This window comes from Aptenodytes patagonicus, chromosome 3 (assembly GCF_965638725.1).
Source record: "Aptenodytes patagonicus chromosome 3, bAptPat1.pri.cur, whole genome shotgun sequence".
Taxonomy (NCBI): domain Eukaryota; kingdom Metazoa; phylum Chordata; class Aves; order Sphenisciformes; family Spheniscidae; genus Aptenodytes; species Aptenodytes patagonicus.
Window position 1 is genome coordinate 232,586 of NC_134951.1, and position 12,351 is coordinate 244,936.

The 12,351-nt window shown below is 47.1% G+C and overlaps 1 protein-coding gene across 1 annotated transcript in view; it reads right to left on the reverse strand.

Annotated features, from left to right (window-relative positions):
• NRBP1 (nuclear receptor binding protein 1) overlaps nt 1-12,351 on the reverse strand; it is a 47,274-nt gene that overhangs the window by 33,590 nt on the left and 1,333 nt on the right. The gene's annotated exons all lie outside the window — the stretch shown is intronic.

Here is a 12,351-nt window from a genome sequence, read left to right on the forward strand (position 1 = left end):
CCTGCTGGGGTTAAACCACCAGTGTAATATAACAATCTCAAGGAAAGGAAATGTCAATTATTACCATGGCTATACAAACCAATTCATACATCAATCAAAAGTACAAGGAAAAGAACGTCTGACCATCACCAATGCAACAGTTGGTTCTTCCAGACAGTTACACACTGGAACGAGTAATAAGATAAAATACATTAGCAATAAGGTGGTCTGTGTAACCAAACGAACAAATCTTGACCATTTAAACACAGAATTAAAAGTCTACCATGAGTTGGAGCTTGCCCTCCCTTGTAATTTCACATAGAATTATAGAATCATTAAGGTTGGAAAAGGCCTCTAAGATCGAGTCCAACCGTTGACCCAACACCACCATGCCCACTAAACCATGTCCCTAAGTGCCTCATCTACTCGTCTTTTAAATACTTCCAGGGATGGGGACTCCACCACTTCCCTGGGCAGCCTGGTCCAATGTTTAACCACTCTTTCAGTAAAGACATTTTTCCTCACATCCAATCTAAAACTCCCCTGGTGCAACTTGAGGCCATTTCCTCTCGTCCTATCGCTAGTTACTTGGGAGAAGAGACCAACACCCACCTCGCTACAACCTCCTTTCAGGTAGTTGTAGAGAGCGATGAGGTCTTCCCTCAGCCTCCTTTTCTCCAGGCTAAACAGTCCCAGTTCCCTCAGCCGCTCCTCATCAGACTTGTTCTCCAGACCCCTCACCAGCCTCGTTGCCCTTCTCTGGACACCCTCCAGCACCTCAATGTCCTTCTTGTAGTGAGGGGCCCAAAACTGAACACAGTATTCGAGGTGTGGCCTCACCAGTGCCGAGTACAGGGGCACGATCGCTTCCCTGCTCCTGCTGGCCACACTATTTCTGATACAGGCCAGGATGCCATTGGCCTTCTTGGCCGCCTGGGCACACTGCCGGCTCATGTTCAGCCGGCTGTCAACCAGCACCCCCAGGTCCTTCTCTGCTGGGCAGCTTTCCAGCCACTCTTCCCCAAGCCTGTAGCGCTGCATGGGGTTGTTGTGGCCGAAGTGCAGGACCCGGCACTTGGCCTTGTTGAATCTCATACAATTGGCCTCAGCCCATCGATCCAGCCTGTCCAGGTCCCTCTGCAGAGCCTTCCTACCCTCGAGCAGGTCAACACTCCCACCCAACTTGGTGTCGTCTGCAAACTGACTGAGGGTGCACTCAATCCCCTCATCCAGATCATCGATAAAGATATTAAACAAGACCGGCCCCAGTACTGAGCCCTGGGGAACACCGCTCGTGACCGGCCGCCAACTGGATGTAACTCCATTCACCACAACTCTCTGGGCCCGGCCGTCCAGCCAGTTTTTGACCCAGCGCAGAGTACACCTGTCTAAGCCGTGAGCTGCCAGCTTCTTTAGGAGAATGCTGTGGGAGACAGTGTCAAAGGCCTTACTGAAGTCCAGGTAGACCACATCCACAGCCTTTCCCTCATCCACTAGGCGGGTCACCTGGTCATAGAAGGAGATCAGGTTGGTCAAGCAGGACCTGCCTTTCATGAATCCGTGCTGGCTAGGCCGGATCCCCTGGTTGTCCCACTCATGCCTTGTGAGCGCCCTCAAGATGAACCGCTCCATAACCTTCCCCGGCACCGAGGTCAGGCTGACAGGCCTGTAGTTCCCTGGATCCTCCTTCCGGCCCTTCTTGTAGATGGGCGTCACATTGGCAAGCCTCCAGTCATCCAGGACCTCCCCCATTAACCAGGACTGCTGATAAATGATGGAGAGTGGCTTAGCAAGCTCCTCCGCCAGCTCCCTCAGCACTCTCGGGTGGATCCCATCTGGCCCCATAGACTTGTGAGTGTCCAGGTGGCGTAGCAGGTCGTTAACTGCTTCCTCTTGGATTATGGAGGGTTTATCCTGATCGCCGTCCCTGTCTTCCAGTTCAGGGGGCTGAATATCCTGAGGATATACATGCAACAGCTCAGGAGATGCTGTCTTGAGAAACAAGCCAAAACCAGACATACTTTTTAAGCACACACAGTAAGTGTCCCTGCCACCTCCAAGAGATTCCTGCTCCATGCTGGCCCACGCAGCAGGACTACAAAGGGCAAAGCACAGCTCAGAGCCAGGAAACTGTTCAAGGAGCTCAGTTCCATCCTGTCAGTGTGTCCTGGTTTTGGCAGGGATAGAGTTAATTTCCTTCCTAGTAGCTGGTACAGTGCTGTGTTTTGGATTTAGGGTGAGAACAATGTTGATAACACAGCGATGTTTTAGTTGTTGCTAGGTAATGTTTACACTAGTCAAGGACTTTTCAGCTTCCCATGCTCTACCAACTGAGAAGGCTGGAGGTGCACAAGAAGCTGGGAGGGGGCACAGCCAGGACAGCTGACCCAAACTGACCAAAGGGATATTCCATACCATGTGACGTCATGCTCAGTATATAAAGCTGGGGGAAGAAGAAGGAAGGGGGGGACGTTTGGAGTGATGGCGTTTGTCTTCCCAAGTAACTGTTACGCGTGATGGAGCCCTGCTTTCCTGGAGATGGCTGAACACCTGCCTGCCCATGGGAAGTAGTGAATGAATTCCTTGTTTTGCTTTGCTTGCATGCGTGGCTTTTGCTTTACCTATTAAACTGTCTTTATCTCAACCCACAAGTTTTTCTCACTTTTACCCTTCCGATTCTCTCCCCCATCCCACCGGGGGGGAGTGAGCGAGCGGCTGCGTGGTGCTTAGTTGCCAACTGAGATTAAACCACGACACAGTGGGAACAGGAACTGTTCTGTCAGAAAAGCAGTGATTTTTGAATCATACCACCGTCACACAGACTGTAGCCCAGTGGCCAATCCAGCCTCTCCAAACGCATTTTGACAGTTCTGGTTAAACAACATACTGAGGGACAGGCTTCACTAAAAATTCATGTCACATAACTCTCCAGTCAGTAATTAGCAACTTAAAAAAAAAGTATTACAAGAGTCAAGTTGCTCTGAGCAGAGCACTGCTCTTGATATCCCACAGGGAGACATGCATCATTCCCATCCATTTAACGGATACCAGAAACAAACACATAAGTTGCCTACTATGAGCCCAAAGAGACAAATGCTTTCATTTCGCGCTTCGAAACAAATGAGCAATCCAATGGAGTCAAAGAGAGTTCAATCTTACTGAGCTGCACTATGGAAGTAGGAGGAGGCAATGAATTCCCCATCCCTAACTCCCAAAGAGAAACAGAAACAGCAAAATAAATAAAGGAGTGTGAAAAAAAAACCTGATGTCCTACAAATAAAAAACATTCAGATAGAAGTCCATCAGGAAGGTTATGGTAACTCACCAGTACCTCTATCTCTACTGTACTATTATCACCCCTGTATCGTTATCAAAACGTCAAACATACAACACCAAGGACATAGCACAGATTGTCCTCAGGGATATGAGCTGTCGGAAATACAACTGACTGGGAGGTTCAGGAAGTTCTCAGTACTGAACCCAGGGGTAGTACGCTCAGATGAGTGCCAGTAATACAAAACACCATGAGGAGGGGGAAAAAAAAAAACCAGACAGGATAAACTGCAAGTTAGCTACTTTTGTTCTGTGCTAGCCCATGCTGTTATTCTGTGACACTTTCACTTGGTAGAGAGATCTTCCAATCACTGCAAATAACTGAAAAAATCACTTAGTCTTAGGAGGTGTTAAAAGATCAATATTAGGAATTACAAGGAAAGGAATAGAAAATGCCATAAAAATTGGTATACTGCTGTAAGTACAAATCTTGAATAGGCTTGTAAAAATCACTCACGGCACACAGAATACAAATAGAAAGTAATTATTTCACATTTCTGATAATACAGGAGCAAAAAAGCAGCCAATGAAGTGAGGAAACATCACATTTTAAAGAGAATGCACTTGATCCTGACATATATATATATATAAAAAAAATAAGAATTAAACTGTAAAGCTGACTACCATCGGATATATATCAGAAGTAAAAATGGCTTCAAGTTGAAATTGAACTAGCTATCTGAAACGTATGCATTTGCAACTACTAAACACAATAGTCCACATACACTACCTGACTCAAATTTCCTCAACTGCTGATTATTGCAAGAATGTGTCACAGCAAAACATCTTAGTCTTTCTTCCATTCTTCTCCTGTTGACTTTCTTATTTGGTGGTTTAACAGCAGAAACTCTGGCTCTGCCACCTAAACATGAAAAAGCTAGAGCAGAATTCCACGTATTCATGAGATACTCATTTTCTATCTGGAAGGGGAGTATTGTAATTACACATTTTCTCTTTATTCTTGCTACTGCTGTAATCACAATTTTCAAAGTTGTATTTTTCCGCTTTCTGCATTGTAACAGTTGTTCACTCAACTCCAGACAGAGCTGCAGAAGTCTCCCTGACGTAACAGGCCAAAAAAGTTTCATCAAACTGCTGTGGAAAGATATCTGGGTAAGGGCTATTCAAAATAGAAGCAAGAACCACATCAGTGATCAGAACCACAACAGGGCAAGGAACCCAGACAGCCTAATCCATGATGGATGAAACACTGAACGGAGGACTCCCAAGGCCACAAAGGTGAGCAATTAAGTCATTGTCCCTATTAGGAAAACCACCTAGGCAATTCAACAGGAGAAACCCCTCCAGCAATATTATGCAAGCCAAGTGGAGACGCTGTGTAAAGGAATACAGGACTTGTAATGGGATGTTGGAAACAGGAAATTTCGGGATCAAACAAGAGGATTTAGGTACAATATTCATGGGATGTTTGAGGGAAGGGCCAGAAGTGTGGAAAGAGAAGGATCAAGATGAGTCGCTAGCCAAGTCCTGTGCCTGATCACCACCACCTGAACTGACTTTTTATTAAATTATTTTTCAAACTATTTTCTGTGCAAGTGTGCTCCTTACTGTCTGTGTATGTGCACACACAACCACATAGATCTGCTGGTGAACCACAAGCCAGACTAGCCAGAAAGTTAGGACAAGAGGTCTTGGGGCCAGATTTTGCAGAGACAAGAGGGCCTGGGAGACAGGTACTAGAGACACCCGTGAAATGAGATTTTCCCCAAGCACTGATCCTTAGAAACAGGATATGGTTATTCATGTCACCTGGGTTAACATGGGATGCTTGGAGAAGCACCGTGCTCCCATTTGCACTAACCTATTTGTCACTGGCCATGCTTTCACTGTGTCTCAGGATTTCCCACAGAGCCTCACTGCAGGCAGGACCTGGAGTCAGAGACGGCAAGCAGCCTCTCACCTCCACTGGCCCAGCAGTAAGTTCCTTCCCAAGTTTAAGCCTGTCTAACATCTGACCCCCACCAAAACAGCACCAACCATGATATTGTGATCACTTCCCCTGGGCCTCCCAATACAGATCTAAAGAGACAGAAGTCTGACAAGGGGAAGGCTTTGGTGCTGCTAGTAAGCTACATGGACCATGTTATTTTTAGAACAGCTCTGTAAAGAACGCAGAGCAAACCCTGTCCCTCAGTCACAGGCAGCTGGAGTGTAACTAGCACCTCTAAACACCAAGGAAGGCTAGAAAAGCAGCAGGCAGCTGCTCTGGCTGCGCCTGCTCCCCCACTGAGGCAGCATAAAGGCTGAGAAGTGATGCTGGCTGGGGCAGCCCTAAGCAAGCTGCCAGCTGACTGTTACAGTCAATAAGCAAGAACATAATGGGTCTGCAGACAACAGGCCCAAGACAAAGGCTCAATTCCCTCTACATCCTGCAGTGCCCCTCATCTCATTCAAGCACATCTCAACGGGTTCATTCCTTCCAGGAAGCCCCCAGATGAGCCAATAAAAACGTTAAAAGGTTGCACATACTCCCCCTTTTGAGTATCTTCCCAATGGTCAAGTAAAATCATAAAAACTACAGCATGGCATTAGTTTTCTCCACCAGCTAGAAAAAAACAGGTCCATTGCCAAAGCCTGTCAAAAAGCTGGTAGCCCTCCTAACACTAGTTTGCTTTGAGAATCTCTGCAACCCGTCTTCTCTCCAGCAGCAGAATCCAAAGCTCAGAGCATCTCAAATGCCACCTTCCCAAGGAACAATGCCTCACTTTCCCACATACAGAAACTCAGATGTGTGATAGGAAAAGAAAGACTGGTGCTTATCTGTTACTACCTCAGCAAGTTTCTTTCCAGTCACAACAGCGGCTAAGAAATCAGACTCAAGCATTACAGAATCCAAACACCCGGTCTAGTGGCATTTTCTCTCCAAAAATCCTGCACTGTCTCCTTGAAGAAATACAAATCCAGAGGTGCGAAAGTCATCAACTGGCTCCAGATGAAAAATAATTCAAGAAACTAAGATTCCCTCTAGGAGTGAAAAGACAACAAAGAGGTAAAATAAAGATGCAGACCCATTTCATGTCTTTCTGGGTTCAGCTCATCATGAACCACAGCTCTTTCCTTAACATTTCATAGCACTAGCATCGATCAAGAGCATATGTTAGCCCAAGCACTAAAAATTCAGCTGTAACATCCCACCACCTAGCCATCAAGGGCCCCCTGAACAGCTGGGAACCACTTTATCCAAATGACAGCAAGGTCTTCCATAAGAAAAGGAGAAGCAAACTAATGGCAGTGTAGTAAAGACAGTGGTGGTGCCTGTATTAATTTTCTGAACTTCCAACAACGGTATACAATGAAGAACAGCAAGACTAAACACTGAGCTCAGACATACCCACAGGCACAGTGCATGCTGCCTCAAATACTGGTCCTCAAGTTCTGCACCTGACCTGAAACCCAGGTCCATGTGGAACTTCGTCATCCTGTCTTAGTCTGCACGTCACAGTAAAGGAAGCTATGAAGGACTGCACATTTCATCTAGTTTACCTGACAGTGGAAAACACCAGAGATAGGAAATCAAGAATTAATCAACATAGCAACCACTGTATGCACAGACACACTTATATACAAGAGATTTGCCTCCAGGGATGAGCCAAAAAAGAACCTCTCGATCTCAGCAGCCACTGAAACAGGGGCATAATGTGGAAAGTGCTCCAGCAGCTGAGCTTGCAAAAAAGTTAGTAATACTTCAAGCACAGGACAACAATCAGAAAACCACAAGGTCATTTCTTTCTCAAGGGAGGTTGTTGATGGCTAGCAAGAGCTCAAACATCACCTTTCAGCCACCCCAGAAATCACCCCCAAGATTTTAGAATCTGTAGGAAAGAAGCACAACCCCTACATCTGCCATCCACACAGGACTGAGTGAGTCAGCACTTGGGCAAGTTCCCAGTCAAGGGACTGAATGCAAGCAGGACTGCAAGAATGGTACAAGGTTCTCCCACTAATCTTGAGCAGCCTGACATATCCTCAGGGAAAGGGCAAAGGTATTTAAGCAGAGACCAGTACCCTTTCTCCTATTATCTCTCTTTTCTCCTGTAAGTGCCAGGCTTCACATCCTTGCAAAGTCTTCTGTATCAGGGCACAAAGCAGCATTTGGCAAGAGCTGTACCACAATTGACTATACCTTACAAGGAGCCTGGAGAAGAAGAAGCCTAGCATACCCAAGTCTGCTCGGTCCTTTTCTCTCTCTTAACCATGACAGACATACTCATACACATACCTAAAAGGGAACCTGCTTGTTCTCACATGCACAATATGATACAGATTCATTCAATAGCACTAAATGGGTTATTTACTGTTACATGTTACAAAGATGACAACAAAGTACTTATAATAATAAGTCTTGGCTTGTGCAATCACACAGTGTTTTCCTACCCAGAAAAGGCATAGAAAGAAATATGGTCAATAGATCGCTATTAAACATATGACAAACTATAGGACCATCTAAGTGAATGGTTAAGTCCCTCCCACTAACATGAGCTTGCCAAGCCCAACACAGTAATACTGGAATGAAAATTAAAAAAAGATTCTGCTGCAGCAGAGCACAAGTTTTCCTACAATTATGTTTGGGCCACTTTTCTGTATGATCTGTGTAGCTCTCAGGGACAGTAGGCACTGAGTCCAAGCTCTTGCTTTCAGGTTTAATACCAGCCAGTGGCAGGAGTCTAAAAATGAACTGCAAGAGTGTCGCTGCAATCCATCTCTATTATGAAGTTTCTATTCCTTGGAGGCATAGCAGATAATTCTGAAGATAGTTGGACAACCCAAGAAAAATAAATTATGCATGCGTGCTGACCAAAAGAAGAAAATGGGAGTGTCACATGGGGACAGCAGAAAAAGAGGTTTTTGTCAGGGAGAAAAGCCAAAAGGGACCAAGGCAAGCACAAGCTTGGAGAGCCTGTCAGCCTCAGTCTCTCCCTCCTGCGATTCCCCTAACCTCAAGCTGTGGGTCCTTTCTCTATGCCTGTCTGTCATGAGACAAGATTCCCCTGTTAAAAGTTTATCTTCAGCTCCTTGCAGAAACTAAAGCCTCACCCTTGTATATGTTAGGAGAGCGACCAGGAGCATGGTGACAATCGCAGAGAGGGATTCAGCTCAGGTAGGAAAGCAACAGTTTGCAACACACCAGGAGACCCACGCTTGCGATGTATACACAGCAGCAGCACAAGAAAGCAGATTGTCACGGTTCCTGCAGCGCTTAAGGACAGCAGAGATACCTGAAAACACTCACTTTGGTTATACAGTGCAGGAAAGAGCAGAGTGATACTACGTCTTCTCTTGTATAAGTTGTTTAACCAACAGAAAATAAGTGTCCTATGGGATGAGCCACTTTACCCTCCACCCTCCCCCTCCCAGCCATCTCACTCTGGCAGCAACTTCACCCTTAAGGTATATCAAAGCATGACCATATGCACTATTCATTAAACATTCCACAAAGAAGAGAACTTTGGTGAAGGTAAGTGTTCTCTATCTAGTTAAAATAGGTTCTTAATTAAAAATTTCACAGTAGCATTTAATTTTAAAAGACTACTCTGAACTTTCACAGCAATTACACACTGCGCTACAGAAGCTCCCTGTCTCTAGGGAAAATTACAATCAATGAATTCAACACAACCCTTTTTTACATTTTAAGTTTAAGCAGGAATAGAATAGAATAGTTCAATGGGAAGGGAACTACAAGGATCATCTGGTCCAACTGCCTCAGCAAGTTAAAGCGTATTATTAAGGGCATTGTCCAAATGCCTCTTAAACACTGACAGGCTTGGGGCATCAACCACCTCTCCAGGAAGCCTGATCCAGGGTTTGACCACCCTCTCGGTAAAGAAATGCTTCCTCATGTCCAGTCTGAACCTCCCCTGGCGCAGCTTTGAGCCATTCCCAGGCGTCCTGTCCCTGGATCCCAAGGAGAAGGGATCAGCACACCCCTCTCCACATCCCCTCCTCAGGAAGCTGTAGAGAGCAATGAGGACACCCCTCAGCCTCCTTCTCTCCAAACGAGACAAACCCAGAGTCCTCAGCCGCTCCTCAGAAGACATGCCTTCCAGCCCCGTCACCAGCTTTGTTGGCCTCCTCTGGACACATTCGAGGACCTTCACATCCTTCTCAAATGGTGAGGGCCCAGAACTGCACACAGTACTTCACGTGAGGCTGCACCAACACTGAATACAGCGGGACAATCCCCTCTCTTGACTGGCTGGTTATGCTGTGTTTGATGCCCCCCAGGATGCAGTTTGCCCTCTGGGCTGCCAGGGCACACTGCTGGCTCCTATTGACCCTGCTGCTGACCAGCACCCCCAGATCCCTTTCTGTAGGGCTGCTCTCCAGATACTCTTCTCCCAGTTTAGACTTGCACCTGGTGTTATTTTCCCCTTGTGAACTAATACATTTTAAGTTATATTAGTCGATATAGTTTAGCCTAGGCTGCTGTAGCTAAAATATGACCAATTCACAATCCCGCTAACTTGATTGCGCTAACAACTGAAACTTCCCCCCACACATACTCCCCAAGATAGCCTCTGCTGATTTGCTAACTTACTCTGCACGCAAATCGAGCACACTAAGCCCGATGCGCTGGCGAGTGCCCCGTGTGCTAGAGAACCCGGGCATCGGTTAGGGCTGCTGAGCTCCCATGTGACTGGGATCACTGCAGCGGAACAAAGACGGAGCGAGCAACGGGGGCTCCGGGCATAAGCCCCGCACAGAGGAGGCAGCGCTCCGGCAGCTCCCGCTCGACTGCTCTGTCAGAGCAGGCCCTTCCCCCGGGACCCGCTCCCCTAGCCCCGGCCCGGCACAGGCACCGAGCCACAGCCGGGAGCCGAACACCGACGGAGCCGCCGCCGGCACGAGCAGCCTATGGGAGCTGGCGCTGGTGATGTAACGCTTCCCGCCCCCTGCCATTGGCTGGAGCGGCCGTCCTTCGGGGAGCCGCCCCGCCCCGCCAGCGGCGCCCCGGCCGGTGCCCGCGCCGCGGCCTTCCCAAGGCCCGGTAGGGCTGGCGGCGCGGCGCGCTGTGCGCTCTGCGCCGGGGTGCTCGGGAGGGCGCGAGGACGGCTTGCCTCGGGCGGAGAAACGCTTCTGAGCGCCTCGGAGAAGGCAGCAGGGAAGCAGTGGGACTGGCACAGCCACTGCGGGCTGTTCTGCCACCCCACGACCATTTTGTGCCCAGAACCCACCACGGCGGCACAGGCAGGTGGCAGACGTGCTCAGGAATCACACTGCGGCTTATTCTGCTGAAATCTGCTAATTTACAGTAAATAGCCTGAGCACTTACACCCTTCCTGTTCACAGAGACGGCCTGCTCCCTCAGATTCACAGGGCCCCTCTCTGCGCAGCCTCTGTGCAACATCACCTCTCTTCTAGGAAGTTGATTACAAAGAGTCTACAGCTATTAAAAATAAATTAAAAAAAAAAGTGAGGTTATTACATTTCCGAATGCACCTACACATATGCAACTCAAAGCAAGAAGTAAAGAACGTAATATCCAGGGAATACCAGACTACATGTAGTGCATACAACCTTACTCTGTCCACGATCACACGTGCTGTTTTCTCTCCAGATTATCACATTAAGTTGCTTCCAAGGTGGCTGCCAAATTCAGCATCCAGAGAAGGTATTGCTGAGATAAAGAATCAGGATTGCATCCCCAGGAGAGGGGGTGGCACGTCCCTTCTCCATGGAGTAACACCTCCTCCCTGCCGAGGGGTAGCGAGTAAGAGCCTGTCTACACAGCTGCACTGACCGGAATAACGAGCATCAACTGACTGAGCCGTCACACTAACAGCCCTTTACAGGGACACCACTCTGGCACGAGAGATGCTTTACTCTGATATACTCGGATGCTCAGAAAGTAAAGCTGTTATTCCAAAATAAATTTCATGCTGGAACATCTGCAGTGGGAGAGTTTACTCCAGGGCACAGATCAGTCCAAAAGCTGAAGACAGCAAAAAGAGTATGATGTCATATGGTTAAAGTGAATGAGTGCCACTCCTCAAGCTTGGACCTAATCAAGCCACAAACTTACAGGCAAGATTAAGAGACAAAACAGAATTTAACTGCATGATCACTAGAAGCCTGTGTTTTTCATATACATGTGAGACATAGGGCCCACACGCGGGCAATTGCAGCAGGTATCAGTCAGCACCGAATCAGCACTTCCTGCAGTGAGGCAGTGCAACCTTGACGGATGAAGACTCGAGAACCAGAGGCCCCAAGTTTACCCCAGGCCAGTCAACAATTCATTTTGTGGCCTTCACCAGTCATTCCTCTATCTGTAAGGTGGAACAAAGCTCATATGTCCAACACACAGAGGCAGTCTGCCCTCAAACCAACCAGCCACTCTTGTTCTCAAGCTAGAAGACAGTAATTAAAATTTTAAGGAACTTCTTGTGTTCAGGCCTTAATTTGTCTGCAGATGGGGAAACTGAAATCCAAAAAAACCACTAGAGCCTACCAAATCTTATATTTATGTAGGAGACTACAGAAAAGCCTGGAAAGAAGTGTATCTTTCTGTGTCAAAATGATCAGTATTAAATAAAACATATTGAAAAAACTACATAAACTGAACATCAGTTTTGTTCCCCAATGTGTGCCAATTCAGCACAGATCACAGGAAAAAGCACTTCAGGTTATCGTAAGGAATGTATTGTGGAGGATAGAATTAAAGCTTCATACAGACACCCTCCCCATTGCAACCCAAACCATACAGCTTCACCAGAAAAGGCACATTCTTACTACACCATGCTAGGATTTGGCTTATGTTAACAAAACCAAGACAGCTTTCAAGAAAGCAAAGGTAAGGAACTGCGGGGGGAATCCTTGACCTTACTTTGACCTCCAAATTTACATCAGAATAAATGACTCTTTCACCACCACCAAAGTTTGAACTACCCTGTGTCTACAATAATGGATAAAGCAGACAAACCTCTATGCTCAGCCCTGACTTGGCTGAGAAAAGCTGCATCAGCACTTGTGCCGCAGCACTAGAGTTAACATTTTCTGTCTTTCAGCAACTACCACAGC